The sequence below is a fragment of the Hemicordylus capensis genome, chromosome 2, assembly GCF_027244095.1.
Source record: "Hemicordylus capensis ecotype Gifberg chromosome 2, rHemCap1.1.pri, whole genome shotgun sequence".
NCBI lineage: Eukaryota > Metazoa > Chordata > Lepidosauria > Squamata > Cordylidae > Hemicordylus > Hemicordylus capensis.
This window is the reverse complement of record NC_069658.1, coordinates 410,008,802-410,026,771: the sequence shown is the minus strand read 5'-3', so window position 1 is coordinate 410,026,771 and position 17,970 is coordinate 410,008,802. Positions and strand designations below refer to the sequence as shown.

General features: G+C 45.0%; 1 long non-coding RNA gene across 1 annotated transcript; it reads left to right on the top strand.

Annotated features, from left to right (window-relative positions):
- The first annotated feature begins 13,585 nt into the window (after positions 1-13,585).
- LOC128348288 (uncharacterized) lies at positions 13,586-17,514 on the top strand. The gene is made up of 2 exons (XR_008318056.1): positions 13,586-13,885; positions 16,774-17,514. It is a non-coding gene; the product is annotated as an uncharacterized LOC128348288 (long non-coding RNA).
- The last annotated feature ends 456 nt before the right edge of the window (positions 17,515-17,970 follow it).

The following is a 17,970-nucleotide window of genomic DNA, read 5'->3' as shown; positions in this document are numbered from 1 at the left end:
AAGAGGTAGTTCTGCTTGGCCCACCCCTTTGTAACATCAGAGCAGTTCAGCCAGTCACTGCCAGAAACACCACTGTCACCATTACCACAAATCTTTTACTAAATGATAATGATTTTTAAATTGTTTAGTCGTCATGCATTTCCTATGTAGTTTATAAACTCAAGATTGTGGCTCATTCTTAAAGTCTTAAAGGAAATTAGTGGTGTTTTTGTCTATATGTTATGAATCTGATGTGCAAATTCTATCAAAAGAAAGTTTTGAATGTGCACCTCTTTGGGTATACAACAGATAGAGAGGGATGGTAACATAAATGAATAGCTTGATTTCTGTAATCCGAAGCCCTCTTAAATATTGAAAATGAACTGCAAAGATGTACCTGAGTTCTGTGATACAATTTGTAATTTGTAATGCCCCGAGCTTGGATAAATCCATTTGTGTCTCCAGATAACTGTTCCTTTGATTAGCAACAGTCCTGTAACAGAGAGATCATTTTTTAGCTGGGACAGAATAAACACCTGGAACCAATAATAGGCAGGTAATAAAAACCATGAAGGGACCAAATCTGTGTCATACGTCTTTCTTTTTCACAGCACTGTGACCTGATAATGAAAAATGAAACCTATGGATACCTAACACTACAACTCTGACTGAAGCTATTCCTGGAGGGTCTTTTCTCAATGGGCTGCTTCAGATGTCACACAGATATGGGAAGCAGCTCAGCTCTGCACAACCTCCTTCAGCCCCAGGAGCATGCACTTCCTTCTCCTATCCCTGTGTGAGTGCCTGCTTCCTTTCTCAGTTAGGGTTCAAGTGAGATTTGAGGCCTAGACTGTATGAACCAAATAGGTAAGAATATACCTAGACTGGTATGTCTAGATGTCACGACCAACCGTGGCATATCCAAGGATTGCCTAGTTCCTTTGGATCCCCCCAAACACAACACCAGTGAAAACTCTCCATCCTCAGAAGAACTTAAGAGGATTGCATTGTCTTGTAAAGTACTGTGCACAGAACAATCCTGAAGGAAGAGTAGTTTCTCGCTCCATTGGAGCAAATGACCTATGTTACAGAGGAGACCGTACGTGGGCAAGCTGGTAATCAAACTGGAATCTCCTAAGCTCCATTCTGACAATAAAAAAGAGTGCTGTTATACACAGTCTGAAGAGAGTGTGCAAGTGTACAAGAGCAGAGACCTCTTCATGCAAATGGAAACCTTAAAAACAGGATTCTCAAATATGTGAAGGAGGACCCTTTGCACATGCACTTGTATATGTGTAAACTCTCAACATGCCTTCAAACAGACATCCATAGGTTGAGGCAGATTGGCCATGATGACCCCACTCCCCTGATGGAGCTCATCAGATATTCAGTTAGTATAGAATGAACACAGGAATGGGAGAACTTCCCATCTCTTCAACCGTAGCTGATTAAAGCCTTTGTCTCAGAACAAGCTCACGTATGGGGAAGAAAAATGCTGAATCATCCCTGCTGAGCTTTCTGACAAGGCTTTTTCCTAAAACTTTCCTGTAATTTTTGGTAGGTTCTAAGGCTGCCACCACCACTCACTTATCAACAGAGCTTAGACCCGCCCCCCCCCCCAGGGCTTGGGGTGGAAACTCTCTTTCTTTTGCTATTGGAAAAGTACAAAAATCTTCCATGTGTATCCCGGCATGTGGTGCAAAACCTGACAGCTGTTGACTGTCTGAGGCATGTTTGTGTCAGAGTAAAATCCCCTTTCTGCCCTCACTTTCTCCTGAGTTAAAAATCCACTCAGAGAGGTTTGTAAAAGAAAAGAACAAAAAGAAAAACAGTTTTATTCAAATGCTACAGACTGCTTCTGTGTGAGGCTTTCTCAGCTTTTAGTTACAGGTAAAAATACTCAGTAGGTTGAAGTATTGCAAGAATACTTCAAAAAGCATCCCAGATGATGTTGGCAGCACACGTTAAAAATTGTGGTTACTCAGTTGCCAAGAACAGGGATGTAGGAAAATGCAAAAGCACACTTAAAAGCTTACAGCAGAGGTAAGCAATCATAGAACAGCATCAGTAACAAAGCACACACCAAAGAAACAGAAAGTCTAACTCCAAGTCTGACTAAACAAACTTTCCCCTCGACTAAACTTCCCAAATCCAAAGCCCTGGCTTCCTTTTCTTGAACTCACCAAACTCGGGTTGAGAATTCAAACCCCTGCAGCTCTATCTTCCAAGAGCTGCAGTCATCCTGCTGCAGCTATCATCCATGGCCACATGTGTTCCTCTGCACCTCCAGCCAGCTTCCTTCTCCCAAAGAAACCCTTCTTCTCCCCAATGACTCTCTAGGTCCCACCCACCTGGTGTGCTGATTGGCTGAGCCTTGGAGTTCACCAGCCTGTCAGTCAGGACAGGGTTCACTTCTGTTTGACTCTTTAGAGTGAGGGGAGGCTGATCACTACAGCAACGAACTGTGTCTAGAGAATGGAGGGAAGATGGGGGAGCAGGACTGAGTGTTAGGCCCCATTCAACCTCCACATGCTCATTGGCTCTTCTGCACATGTATACATCTTGTACATGCTTAAGCTCTGTCCATGTGATTGGAAACTCTGTGGAGAGTGCCTGTAACACCTATAAGTTATATGCATTTAGGCTTGCGGAGGTGGGCAGGGCCCTTGCCCTGTGTATTTTATTGTTTGAGTGACTGAATATATTTATATCCTGCATCATCAAAAAATTGTTTGAGGCAGCTACAAATAATAAAACAAAGAAAACTAAAGCAAGCATTCACTGTAGCATTTGGTTATCTAAACGCAGCTGTAATGAATTGTTCTGTAAATATATCACAACACTCAGATTTAGATAATCACATTCTTTCTAGATTTCATATTTTTAAGCATCATACTACTACTAATAATAATAATAACAACCACAACATCCACATGCTGCATCCTGATAGTAGTAAGAATAACACTGATTATGCCCATATCTTCTTTTCAACTTCAAAACATTTTGCAAACACTTGTTATGCTTCAGATGATTAAAACATATTGGAAGAACACTCATCATTTATCCAGCATGCTGAGATGAGTGAAAGAAAAACAATGAAGGCTGGTTAGAGTAAAGTGCCTAACTTTGAAAGAGTGCTGGACAAGAGAATCCCAACCAGAACCTCAACAGTTCGAACATGATGAATAAGATGCACAAGATGGTCAACTATGCAACGAACTAATAGGATGATCCCCGCACCCTGGTCTTTGATTATAGACTTTGTATATCTTGGAATCAAGGTCAATTTGTCCCACTTAGGGATGGTTTTCTTTGTGCACATACCATGACCAGGTTCACAGTTCTTAGTTACACGCAGTGGGAAGCACTATGAACCCAGGGATCCATGGGATTTTGCATGTTTAAAGACACTTGAAATCATGCATATGAACCCTGAAAGCCAACAAACTAGAAAATCTTTTTAGAAGCAAGTTCTACCTTCCATGTGTTTTTCAGAGGCAGAGATACGCACTGAATTTCTATGTTCTATACTTCGATTTCTCCATCCAAGCTGACTGTAGCAAGGAGTCCAAAAGAAGGGCAAGAAGGGTAATAGTCTAAAGCTAGTATGTCCTCTTTGTGAAGTTGTTCACCCTTCCACAAGTGATTTGCAGGCACAGATCTCTGAAACAGACATGGAACGGGGAAAAACTCTGTTTCACAGATTGAACATATTAAATAAAGTTATTCAAAAGGAGGAGAGCTGGTCTTGTGGTGGCAAGCATGACTTGTGCCCTTAGCTAAGCAGAGTCCACCCTGGTTGCATATGGATGGGAGACTAGGGGGTGCTTCTCACGATCAGCAAAAATTGGGCTAGCAGAGGCTAGCCTGATTTTTGGTGACTGTAAGAACCACAAGGCTCGCAGCCGAGCCCGGTGGCTCTGGAGCGGGTAACCCACTCGAGAACCCCTGGTAAAAAGCAGGTTTGCGGAGCGAACGCTCCAGCAAACCTGCTTTTTACAATCATGAGTAGCCACAGCGTGCCTTTGCGCCGTGCCTACTCATGAGTAGACCCCCAGCCGGGAGACTTAAAAGCAGCCTCCCAGCTTGGGGGTCTCCCCAGTATGCCCTGCGCAGTTGCGCAGGGCATACTGGGGCTTGCGGGGGCCACGTGGCCCCCGCTCCCCCCACCCCCCGCTGGCTCCGTCTCGGAGCCGTCCATCGTGTGGGTGGCCGATCCTGCCACGCAGGGCTCCCTGCCCGCTTGTGAGCGGGGAGAGCGGGCTTAGCCTGCTCTTCCTGCTCACCATGAGAAACCGGGTCTCACTGATCGTGAGACCCAGTCCTAGAAGTCTAAGCACTGTAAGTTATTCCCCTCAGGGGATGGAGCCACTCTGGGAAGAGCATCTAGGTTCCAAGTTCCCTGCCTGGCTTCTCCAAGATAGGGCTGAGAGAGGTTCCTGCCTGTAACCTTGGAGAAGCTGCTGTCAGTCTGTAAAAACAATACTGAGCTAGATAGACCAATGGTCTGACTCAGTATATGGCAGCTTCCTATGTCCCTAAAAATATAAAACAACATATACAAGTCTGTGAAAGTGCATGCCATTTTCTACGGCGGGGGTGGGGGGCAGTTAGTGTGTTGACTTACTGAACATGTCATAATTTTGAAACAATGAAGATCCAACCAAAGCTTCCTATTGATTCCAGCTGAGAAATTAATGATGAGCAGTGTCTTAATTGCCCCTTGAATAGGGACAGTTCTGTCTCCTGTCCCTGAAACAGAAACTGGCATTGGGACTTGAGCCCCTTGTTCTGAGGCAGGGGTGCACAAATATGTCATGTTTTCATATTTGTCTTGTACCTGGGGTGCCTTGCGCTACATTTGTATCAAAATTCAGGGCCCTAGCTCATCTGGGAAATGTACCAAACTATTCTGATAGCTTGGTGCATGAGTCACTGAAGCCAAAGTGCCCATGTGTCTGTGGAAGTCTTGGGAACAAATCATGGCTGAGAAGTGGTGTATAATTGTAATAAATAAATATGTTGGTTTTACTCGTTCTCCTACATTTCAGCCAATGAACCGTTGTGGTTCCATCCCTTGCTGCTGTAATAAACCTTTGCTGGAAGGTCATGCTTCTTCCTTCATTTCCGTGGGCATTGTTTATTATGAGGCGTTTGATGCCTGTTTCCACTTCTCACAGAACAGCCATGGAGCTGTGGCAACCTGTCACCGCCTGACAAACAGAAAATAGCCAAGACTGAAAGATTAAAAGGTTCAGTAGAAATGCTAATGCCAACATTGTTTCTCATAGACTTCCCATCTCAGGGCTGGTTTGCTGTGCACATACATCAAGGGATTTTGTACATCAATGGATTTCTCGTCACTTGATGACTCATGGCTGGATGTCTGAAGCTGACTCCACTGACAAGTGTTGTGCTTGTGGTTGTTGCCAGGATATAATCAGGTACAGGCTGGCCATGGTAGCAATTAAGAAAAAGTCCTCACTAACAGTTTGAACTGCTAAATGTGCCTGTGCTAAGTTCTTTGCTTCTGTGCAAATGCACTGGAGAGCTTAAAGGCAGACGACAAAGGAGGAGATAAAACTTTCAGTATTGCAGGCTAGAGATTCAGAGTTCATGTCCAACCTCAGCTGCACAGAAGGGGTGGAACTGGAACCCATTCTGATATATTCAAAAGCCAGCCTAGCCTATTGGCCTAAAATCACCCAGTGAGTTTCATGGCTGAATAGGGATTTGAACTTGGGTCTTCTTGGTCCTAGTCCAACACTCCAACCACTACTCCATTCTGGAACAGTGGAATATAAATGTATGTATGTATGAATGAATGAATGAATGAATAAATAAAGTGCTGCCATACCTGTGTCCACTGTATACTCATTGTATGAATGTTCAACATAATGTCTGAGTATGGCTTATATGGGCATGACTTCAGAACTTGGCATGGATGGGAGACTGTGAAGATGAGCCACAGTTTCTAAGTTGCAAGACAGCTATATGCAGGAAGGGCTAAAGGTGTGCCCGGCAGTTCTCATTTCCTTTGGCTTCATTGCTGTCCTTCCCTCTTTTTATATCCCCTTTCTGCCCATTCTAGTCCTCTTTCCCTTCCGTATTTCCATAGATTCCAGCTGTCTTTATTTACCAGGGATAGTTCCTAATAGGGATGTGCATGAAACACAATTTGGACACTGAGTCACAGCACATCCCTTTAACATGGGGGGGGCCCCTTACACATCCCCTTTAACACGGAGGAGTGCAGGTCCTTAGCTGCTTCTCCGTTCGCTGCCACTTCCTTAATGTGCTGCGATTAGGTGGCCGAATCCCATTTTGTGCACATCCCCAGTTCCTATTTTCTGGAATCTGTCCCTGGTAAATCACTGCCCTGTTTTATCCCTCTTGGAGGTTTTTCGCACGGGGCTTTTAAAGCCCTTTAACTCGCATCTCCTCCGGAATGGAGGGTGTGTGTTCACATATCAGTCAGATTTACCCTGAAGTCCCTGCGAGTTTTCGGGGAGCAGTTAACACACAATTCTGGTTTTTCACTGTTCAGAGTGTAACCCGATTTGTATCCAGGGCAAACACCCCCCCCCCCACATTTGCATCCACTTTTTGGGACAACTTCGAGTTCACAGTAAAGCCTCTCAATAAACTCGCAGTAAAGCCTTCTGAGAGTAAAAGTCCTTGGGGATGCCTTGTTTTATCTTCATGTGAGTTGCTAGAGTTGTCATTCTCCAGGATTCAGCTCCCTCCCCAGAGTCTCTAGAAATTATATCTCCAAGTGGGTGGATGTATTGGTCCTTAGTGCACTTGCACATAGATGGGTGCACAAGGCTATGCAGCATACAGTATATAGCAGGTGGAATCCAGCAATATGTAATAGAGGGGCTGGGGTGGCAGTAGTCCTTGCTTTGAGAATGGGTTGTTTCAATCGTATGCTTATTTTAACCTGTGAATTGTTGGTGGGCATGGCTTGACTCATTTGCTTTGGTAACCTGGAATAATTGCTCTGCATGCACTTTATAACCTGCTTGCCATTTGTGGCATCGGAACATAGGAAGCTGCCATATACTCAGTCAGACCATAGGTCCATCTAGCTTGGTATTGTCTACACAGACTGGCAGCAGCTACTCCAAGGTTGCAGGCAGGAGTTTCTCTCAGCCCTATTTGGAGATGCCAGGGAGGGAACTTGGCACCTCCTGCATGCAAGTATGTAGGTGCTCTTCCCAGAGCAGCTCCCTCCCCTGAGGGGAATATCTTTCAGTGTCCACATGTAGTCTCCCATTCAAATGCAAACCAGGGGACAATTCATGCTTGCTGCTGCAGGACCAGATCTCCAGTAGTCAGAACTGTACACCACAGGGTTGCTTGTCCAAATCTCCTATGCATTCACAGGCATGTCTCTGTATTCCTCAGATAAATGTTGGAGGGTATGTACTTCCTCTGTCACCTGTTTCTTCCTTCTTAAAAAAAATAGCTTAGGGCTGAGAAAATAGAGTTTGAAATGCTTGGGGGCCAATCTGGTCCATCTTGTGTGGCAGGGCTGCTAATGGCAGATAGGTGGCAAACAGTGCTGGGACAAGGCAACTGGGTGGCCTGGGCAACATGGACAATGACATGCCCCATCAAAGTATATGAAGTCCACCATTCTGCCACTCAGAACCAGTTCCTGCATCGGTTTCTGACTTCTGCCTGAGACGGTGCGCTCAACATGTCAATGGCATTTGGTTGGATGGAGAATCGAGGGCAAAAGTTGGACAGAAGCCAGGAACTGGCATGTGGGTGTGGACTGCCTGGGAGCCTCTGGTTCCCACCTGTCTTATTTTCAGGGGGTCCAGTCCTATAGCTAACAGGTCCTCCTATCCCAGCCGGCCATAAACAATATATCCGGAGTTTTCTTGAGAACCAGTCGGACCATGCATACATTTCAGGCTGTAGGATTTGTGAAACACTGTCGAAAGGAGGAGGGGATTCTTGTTTCACTCTATAGCTATGCACAGCGGCATATGGAGGGCGATGGCCCCTCTCCAGCCTGCCGCGGGTGACCCCCTCAACCCTCGCCACACCCCTGAGTGTGGTGAGGTGTGCCCCTGAGCAGGGTGGCCCGGGTTCTTTGAAAAGGCTTTGGGCATTCATTGTAATGCCTGCAGCCCGAAGCATCACAAAATAGATGCCATAGAGGGAATAATTTAGTATAACATTTAATAGTGACAACTGCCATTTCTTTTGCGTCCTAGGCATGCTGTGCCCTAGACAGCTGCCCTGCTCACCTACGCCTCATCCTGCCTCTGGTGGTAAGATCCCAGAGACGCAAGTTTGGGGTGGGATAGAAATATTTTAAATAATTAAATTAAATTAAATTAAATTAAATTAAATTAAATAAGATACTCTGATGTAGGGGGAAGAGTATGTGGGAGCAGGGCAGGGGAAGTCCACACTGTGGGACAGGTTCTACCCCTTAGTACTCTAGTTGTCTCTGTGGAGGTATGTATTCTAACAGGCTTTAAAGTAGAAAGAATTTTAATAATTTGTTTTAATAATTGTTTTATGCTACTGTTTTTATTTCTGTTTTATTCTATCTATCTATCTATCTATCTATCTTTTACATTTTATATCCCGCTCTTCCTCCAAAGAGCCCAGAGTGGTATACTACTTACTTAGGTTTCTCCTCACAACAACCCTGTGAAGCAGGTTAGGCTGAGAGAGAAGTGACTGGCCCAGAGTCACCCAGCAAGTATCAAGGCTGAATGGGGATTTGAACTCGGGTCTCCCTGGTCCTAGTCCAGCAGCCTAACCACTACACCATGCTGGCTACTGTTTCAATTGTTTATGCTCCTGTTTTAATTGTTTTGTGTATTTTAATCTGTGCTGATTTTAAATATTGTTTTAAATGTTGTACACTGCCTAGAGATGTATATATCAGGTGGTATAAAAATATGATTTTAAAAAAAAGTTCCTTCCCCCACCCATTTCCCCATACACACACAAGGCAGGATGGGGGGATCTCTCTGGGACAAAGTTTGAAAAGTTGTACTTTTTCAAGCCTTTTTAATGGCCACATAAGCCTCAAAGAGAATGTTAATTTGCTCTGTTGTCCTTGGCCGGGCCTACCTGGAACAGCTAATAATTAAGATCTCCTTCCGCAGGTTTATGTTCAAACATTTGATAAAATGTACTGTATCTCCCTGTGAGCTCAATACTGAAGAATCAAGCCTAGTAATGGTCAGCGGGGAGGCGCCTTACTTTTGGGGAGTGTGAAATCAAATGTATTCCGAAATGCATCCATTAAAAAGACCGTCGTGGGCTTATTCAAGAGCTGTGTGGTTTAATAGTATTACTAAAGGAAAGCATGTGTTGGGGCTGGCAATGAGCTTTTGTTTGGCACTAGATATGCTTTGAATAGGTGTGAAAACTGGACAGCAAAAGGCAGCGGATGACCAGCAGTGAAGGGAGATATATTTGTTGGCTGGGAATGCTATATTAAAAAGAGATTGGTTAACTGTGCTGTAGTAATAGCAGCGGGTTTAGCAAAGCTAAAGGGCCAGACACAGGCTTGCATCAAAAGGTAACTCTGGAAGGGGATTCAGAAAGAAAACCAGAGTTTGTAAGCACCAGAGAGTCATATATTCTTGCTAGATGATGATGACGAGGGCAAGGCAGCCTAGCCTTTGAGGCTGAAACCTCTGCTAAAACTGCTCAGTGAAGGTACTCATGACCTCAGTGCTAAATCACGGTTTCCTTAGCTTATGGGAAATTCACACACTGGGCTTTCCATGATTTCCTTAGTATTTCCTGGCTCTGGCCAGCCCTCCCCTTCCAGAGCCCCAAAATAGGACACAGAATTGCATGATGGGAGTCCAGCACAACGTGACACAAAACCAAACCACAACAAACTCAGTGGCCTGACGAGAAGATTTTAAAAGGGTTCCTGGATTTGATATCCAAATAAATTGGCAGGAAGGTTTTTGCATAAAAGGATTTTTCTAACTTTGTATTTCCTGCTTGTTGCCACAAGAACATATGAACCCAAACGGCCAATTGGGAGTGCCTTTGCCCTCTAATGCTGATTTGGTCCAGATTTCAAGGGCATGGAGGGTTCCAGTGCTTTCCCCCAGTCAATTTGGGATGCAGTTTACGCAAACAAATGTCATCTAGGACTGTGCTGGGCTCACACAACAACATTGTAAGCAGGTTGTAAATGGCAGCAAGATATTCCATTTCATAAATGCAATGAATGCCATGTGCTTTCAGACATCAAGAAAATGGTTGAAAGCAGCTTTGCATTTAGTGTGTGAGGCATGCATCATGTCTCTATCATTATTGATCATTAACTAAAGGCCCATTCAATTTGACAGGAGTGTGTTGGGAAGAAAGATGGAGGACTGTCACAATCCACCTGGGTTTCCCTGAGACATTCCCCAGACCCATGCCAACTAAGGGGCTTGCAGAGGAGAAGCGGGTGTTGATGAGACCTCTCTTGAAGGGGACCTGGGGTCAGATGAGCCCAACACACCCAAGGGGCCTACTGAGCCTACCGAGAAGGCTTCCCTGTTGCATAAACCCCCAGAAGACACTACAGCGGCCATTCTTTCCTATGTTGGGTTTGGGAGCCTCCTCAGCTAGAAAGCATCACTCCCTCCTTTTCAACTTAAACATGTGTTATTGAGGGGCAGAAGGAAGGCAAGGAAATCAACTAGACTTACTTCTGAAGAATCTGATTGGGATTCAGATATGAATTAAATGAAGTAAAGAGAACAAACAATGTTGCCTAGTTGCACTGAGCTTCTCCACAAAGAATGTTTTTGCCTAAACTCTGATCAAAGCAAACAAGTCACTCCACTCAATGTTTCTAAGTTTCCATTGATCAGATAACTGGCTGAACCATGCCTTCTGATTTCTGTCAGATAAAAATAGGATTATGTTTGTAACCCCTGGTGGCCAAGGATCGTTGGCTAAGTGCTCCCCGACCCCTATTATACATTGCTAAGTACTTTATCCCACCTTCTGTATTAATTTACTCAGTTATTGCTTGCCTTGCTTTGATTTAAAAGCCAGGAGGGTGTTTGTGTTGGAGTTTGTAATTATTTTCCAAAGCTCCAACAAAGGAAGCTACCCACTCCAGTTACGGAGTAGAGTGCAGAGTTTTTGTTGCTACAGTCATCTAAAGAACACACATGCAGACTGTAGTACAATCTAAACTAAATAGGTTTATTATTATTATTATTATTATTATTATTATTATTACATTTATATCCCGCTCTTCCTCCAAGGAGCCAGAGCAGCGTGCTACATACTTAAGTTTCTCTTTCACAACAACCCTGTGAAGTAGGCTAGGCTGAGAGAGAAGTGACTGGCCCAGAGTCACCCAGCTAGTATTATGGCTGAATGGGGATTTGAACTCAGGTCTCCCCAGTCCTGGTCCAGCACTTTAACCACTACACCATGCTGGCTCTCCATGCTGGTACTTATTGGTGAAGTACATTCTGGATAGTAAAGACCTAGCCCTGTCTAAGGGCTACAGAATGGATAGATTGGTGGCGGGGGTGGGGGAGATGTTTCCATCTATTCTCCAAGAGGAAAGGAAGTGGACTGACTCCCCACAGGAAATACCTGGGGAGTCAAGGCAGCGGTCATAGAGTAGAGGTAAAGCAGGGACAGGTGAAGAGACCCTCACTAACTACCTCTACTCCCAATGCTTCTCGTGGTCATTAGGATAGTTTGTACAAAAAGCCAATGCACTGGAACTCCATCTCCAACAGCTTGCTACTTTGGTTAAAGATAATTTTCCTACCACAGGTTGTCAGCAGTTCAAAATAGACTTCAACTGTACCGAAGAGGCTTCCAGTCTAAAAAAGAAAGCCATGGGAAGGTACCAGCTGCTGCCAATGGAGGGATGTTATGCTAAATTTGATAATCCAGCCTCATTAAAACTTTTAATACAAAAATCTGTTGTGGTGTTTTATTTCTCCTTTGGATCTTGGGGCTTTAGGAAAAAAGAGGAGAGTATGGAAAACAGAAAAAGAACCAGAGTTTACTACCATCGTTACTTTAACTCATCACACCATCATTTCTGCTTGAAGAAGAGCTGTGGGAGGCAAAAGTCTGTTATCCTGTATTCCCAGTGGAGTGTCTGCTTGGTATCACCGTAACCTTCACGAGACCTATTTTCCTTACTTGTGAAGTACAGCTGTTCCTTTTTCTACACATATTCATGATCATCACCAATGTCTTGGAACTAAATGAGCATGTGACGAGGGGGTCACCTGTGGCACATATTTGATTGAGAAAAGCTTCCCTCATGCACATTCTGGATAAACTAGGACATTCCAGGAACTTACTGTGCTCCCTGGTTTCCTGTTACATACATTACACTAGATGTAATGTGAATGCCTTTGGATAAAATCTAGGAACGTGCAGAACTCCCCAGAGAAGCTTGGCTGGTTTGACTGAACCTCTTTTTGTTTCCCTCAGATTTATTTGGCTGTTTATTGCCTGAGCAAGAATCGTCACACTCAGTTTGGAATTTTGTTTCAGAGCATCTTGAGAAATTTTGCTAGCTCACTCTTTTGGTCTGCCTTAGAATTCCTCAAATGCCTCACCCTGCCAGATACCTCCATCTGTGGCTAAAACATTTCACTGCATGTCAGTGGCAACCCTGCCTCTTACTGAAGCCTCTTAATCTGCTTATGGCTAGGATCTTACCTTCTGGGGCTCCTAGCAGCTTTGGGAAGGGGGATTTTTGTCAGGACCACAGTACTGAGGGAAGAGGTCAAATATCTTGTGGCGGTCTCAATCCTGATTATCCTCCCCCGCTGCTATTTAACTTTCAGGGGGTGGGGGAACAAAACAATATAACTGCCAATGATGTGTTTAATATCACACCCAGTTTGATCCTTTCTGAGAGGAAATAGGATCCAAATCTTCCCAGACATCATGCCTATTGTACGTATTTCTAGATGTTCTGGTACTTGTTCTGATCATTTAGGCTAGAGTTGCATACACAGCTACTGTGCTTGCAGATGCTATACTAGTGTTATACTCACAGTAAATATGTGCATGGTTTCCTGGTGTAAATATGTAAATGTACACATTTACCCTTCAGGTTTACTGCATGAAATACTAGGCTAGTGTTGGTGTAGCAGCATTCACTGTATGGATGTGTTCCCTGTAGTTAGGACTCTACTCCACACTGCCCCTTTGTGGTGACTAGCTGCACTGCAACAGCTTTTGAGTTCCCAGCCCTTTACTGGCCTCGCTCTGTGAGGCCTGTTATTATTGGTTCCTCTGCAGACAGGAAGAGTATAAGAGGTTTCCTGTCTGAAGCTACCCTTGCCTCAGTAGGTTCCCTTGTTCTGGTTTGTTGTGCCTGTCTGCTTGATGTGGCTGCTGGCTTTGACTCCTGATTATCTGCTTGACCCTTTGGCTCCTGACTGTGGATATGGCTTGTTCCTGACTCTTGCCTGCTTTCTGGACCCTCTGGCTCCTGATTGTCTACCTGACTTGACCTCTGGTGTGTTTCTGGCTCTCCCAGTCCTGGTTTTGGACTTGTGCCCCCAGTGACTGCTGCCCAGCACAGTGTCAGCTGCCTAAGAAGCAGACACACATTCTAGTGGTGGTTGGCTCTAGCTTTGAAATTTTGGGGCTTCTGAGTCCTTGGTTAAAGTAAGTTTTGCTCTTTGTATATTTCATGCAAAGGTGTGGAATAGTAAATCCAGCTTGGCTGCTCCCTAGATGATTTGTGATTCAGTTACATAGCTAAGCAAGATGACAGGAAGACACAAAACACACCTACGATTTGAAAAGATCTAAAAGGAAAGTCTCGGCATCAATCTTACCTATATGAAGACTCAAGAGGATGAGTTGTGAAGAGCTTTCCAGAGGCAACAGAGCAGATATGCAATATTAAGAGCAGGTTCGTATTACCACTTACTCCCCAAAGCAGTAAGGAAGGACTGCTTGAGACAGGCATCTACTGTTATTAGAAGTAGGAAGTTGAATTTGCTGATCAAAATGGTTTCTTGATCTAGCAAATCCTGTAAACAAGCAGTTGTCATACTTGGTAGACTGCATGCCCCTCTGTAATATTCACTGCTCTCCCAACATATAAATATGCCCCATAGAATCTTTGAAGCAACAACAACAACAAAAATCACCATCCCAAGACCGTGTTTGGAGAAAGGGGAGTGGAAGAGTGGTGGATGTAATAAGATGTTTTTCAAATAGCCTACGGTGAATACTTGGTAGTTCTCAAGAAATAGTTACAGTTTAGTAATCATTGCTTTGTTTTGTATTGGCTGTAGCTGGCGTAACAAGGTTGGCTTGGGCCCAGAGACAAGATTTTAAAATCCCCCCCCGCCACATCACCACCTTCCTCTCCTTCTCCTGGTCCAATGTAGACTCTGCTAACTATCCCAACTAGTTAAAAGGTGTAAATAACAGCACAGCAAGTCTCAAGATAGGAGAGCTATGCGCACTCCTCTCTATTAAATACATTTCTACATCTCTATTTCTCTTGATATCTATTCACCATCTTGATCACAGAAGTACTTGCACGTCTGAGCCCATTTCCACTTTTGTTATCACTGCTGTTGTGCTAGGAGAAGGCAGGCTGGCATAATTTGACTCAGGGGTCAGCATGTGGTGTGGTGTGATGAACCCAGCCCCAAACCTGAGCACAGTGGGGGAATGTTTCAAGAGGACAGGAAGCAACGAAAGAAAGAAAAAAGGCGCATTTCCTGCTCTGAATAACTTTGCAAGGCAAAGGTTCACCTTCTTGTCTCCCTGGAGCCTTGAGAAGGTGGACTCCTGTTAGGGACAGGAGGGGCATATAGTGCAACATTTTGTTTCAGCTCCCAATCTGCATGCTGTCATTCTGAGCAGACAGATAGCTGAGGCTGCACATGTACAAAGTGCAGTTTCCTCACCAGCAGCAGTGGGATGGGAGTAGGTGGTAGGACATAGAGGAGGACATTTCTAGGCAAACTTGAGGCTGGACCACCTCGGTTTCCACACGTTGAAGCTCTTAGTTAACATTCAATCAGTGGACAACGACGTCCTCCTCCTCCTCCTCTCCATCCAGCCAAAGCGCAACCTACCTGGTGAAGACATCAGGGAAGTGGGAGTGGCAGAACTTAAGGCACGCTCCAGCTCCTCCAGCTGGAAGCTGCTGATTCTGAAGGTGGTGCGGTAGCGGCGCTGCTTCCTCTTCAGCTGCCCAGCTGCGCAGGGAGCCTCAATGGCGCCGGCCAGCTGCCGCCCCCTCTCGGGCAGCACTGCAGTTGCTGCTGGTACCCCACGCTGGTGCCCCGGGGCTCCAGGGCAGGCGGTTCCCAGGGGCCGCCACGAGGTGGGGAATGGCGTCCTCCTGGGAGGGAACGCAGCCCCCCGCCCGCATGGGCAGCTTACTTGAGAGAGTTAAAAAAAAGAGCAGGACTCCACGGGGCGCTGCCTGTGTCTTTGCTAAAGCCTAGACTAGGAAGGAAAGGAGGATGGAATAATGGTGTCGGCGGCGGGCGACCTCTTCCTTTCTTGCTCGGCAGCACGCGCTAGGCAGCAGCAGCAGCTGAGCCGATCATGCGCGTTTCTCTGCACGAGCGCAGCAGCCAATGGGTAGGGAAGGAGGAGGAGCCCCGTCGGACACAGAACTAGGCAAAAGGGTGGAGGGTGGGTGGAGATAGCAGCAGCAGGCAGGCAGGAAATATGGCGGCGACGGTGCTCTCCGGAGCTGGACCAAAGGCGGAAATTTTTTTTAACATTTTTATTTTTTTAAAAAAATACACTTAAGGAAGCTGGGGCCAGTGCTGGGTGGGGGAGGCACGTGACATGTCTCTTGGGTGCCCCCTAAGCTGTGGGGCCCCCAGACAACTGCCTCCCCTTGCCCGATGATCGTTACGCGCCTGTATTACTGTATTATTAAGTTCTTATGGGTTAGCATAAGAACTATGCTAATAGTTCTTATGGGTTAGCCACCTAATGGCACAGCGGGGAAATGCTCGACTAACAAGCAGAAGGTTGCCGGTTCATATCCCCACTGGTACTATATCGGGCAGCAGCAATGTAGAAAGATGCTGAAAGGCATCATCTCACACTGCGTGGGAGCAGGCAATGGTAAACCCCTCCCGTATTCTACCAAAAGAAAACTACAGGGCTCTGTGGCCGTCAGGAGTCAAAATCGACTTGACGGCACACTTCACTTTACTTTAATAGTTCTTATTCTTCTTAGCAACAAACAAGCTTTCCTTCCTACTTTTTGTTTTTCCTAAACTCTTAACCTTTACAGTGAGGTTCTTAACCCTTCTGTGTAGACAGAACTAGAACAGGGTATGTCATCTAAAAGATTCAAGACGGACAGCCAAAGAATCAAAACAGCCCTTATAAAAAAGGATGTTTCTAAAATAGGTGCAGATAACTAAGAACATGCCTAGATTTCATTTCAAAACAGGGTCTAGCATTAAACAGGAACTTCCCAAAGATGAGATACAAAGATAAGGTGTTCCCATAATGAGATACATACAACTCCTTTATTGTCTGAACTTCAGTGAGTCAAATATCCAAATTAACAGAATGTATCCTGTGACCTCCATGAATGTCAGTGTCGTCTATTGTTGGCAATCTGGGTCCCAATCCCATTTTAGGTTTTTCCACTCTCTGGGTAGCATTAATGGAGATCCTACCTTTCTTCTGCAAGGTGGGAATCATAGTAGCCTAACTTAAAGGTGGTTTTGAATATGAGCAAGGAAAGAAAATGTTACATGGTTTGAGCCATTGGTTGACCTTGCATCTAAAATTACTTTATTTCAGCTACTGCTAGAGGAATGAAGGATGGTGTTGTGACCAGGCTCCCCTCCCTCTAAAGAGTTAACAGGAAGTGAATCCTTTTCTCGACTGACAGGCTGGTGAAATCCAGGGCAGCCAATCAGTACACCAGGTGGGTGGGACCTAGAGAGCGGTTGCTGGGAATTATGGGAACAAGAAGGGTGGTCTTTGTTGGAGAGAAGTGCGTGCAGAAAGGTTTAGTGAGGGGCAATGGAGTTTTGCTCCCTCATGGTTGAAGCCAGCCTGGAGGTTTCTCTCATGGAATAACTCTGTAGATCCTTAAAAGAAAGGATTGCAGGAACCTTGATTCTCATCAAGAATTGAGTGAGTTCAAGGAAAAGTGAATTCAGCATAGAGAACAGTTTGTTTAGTCAGACTGTGTGTTAGGAACGTATATTTCTTTATATGTGTGTGCTTTTGCATATTCATGATACTGTTCTATTATTTATCTGCAACATAATTGAAATAAGAAACACTAGCCTATACTCAACATACTTAGGGCATTGCAAAAGGTCTGTAAACATTTAAGCATGCATAAAGACAACCTATTTTTGTAACTTACTAAGTATTTTTTACTGTTTCTAAAAGCTGAGACAGCCTCAGACAGAACCAGTCTGTAATTGAAAAAGACTCTGTAACCATTTAAGTGTTCTTAAATGCACCCTATTACTGAAGCTTGAGACAACCTATTTTTGTAGCCTTTTGAATAAAAGTTTTCTTCTGGGGTGTGTGTGTGTGTGTGTGTATTTTACACTTTTTACAAGCCACTCAGAGTGGGTTTTTAACTCAGTAGAAGAAGGGGGATTTCTCTGGTGCAAACACATCCTCAGGAGCTTAGCAGCTATCAGTTTCTCTCATCCCATGTAGGTATTAGGGATGTGCAAACAGGTTCAGAACCGAACCGAAGGCTCGAGGTTGAGCCGAACCACACCCAGTTTGGCTCGGCCCCGGCCTGATCCCTCCTGGCCTGTTGGGGGGTTCGTGAGACTTCTTAATGTAAGTTTGTTTTAAAACTTACCCCCTCTGGGGGGGGGGTTCTCCAAGGCAGCGGGGTGGTCCACAGAGCTCCCCCCCTGCCGGCCGTTCTTCCATCAAAATAGCCCCATTTAACCACCACACCTGTGCAATGGGCCTCTGTTTGGCCTCAGGCAGGCCCCTGGCCACACAGAGGCCCATTGCGCA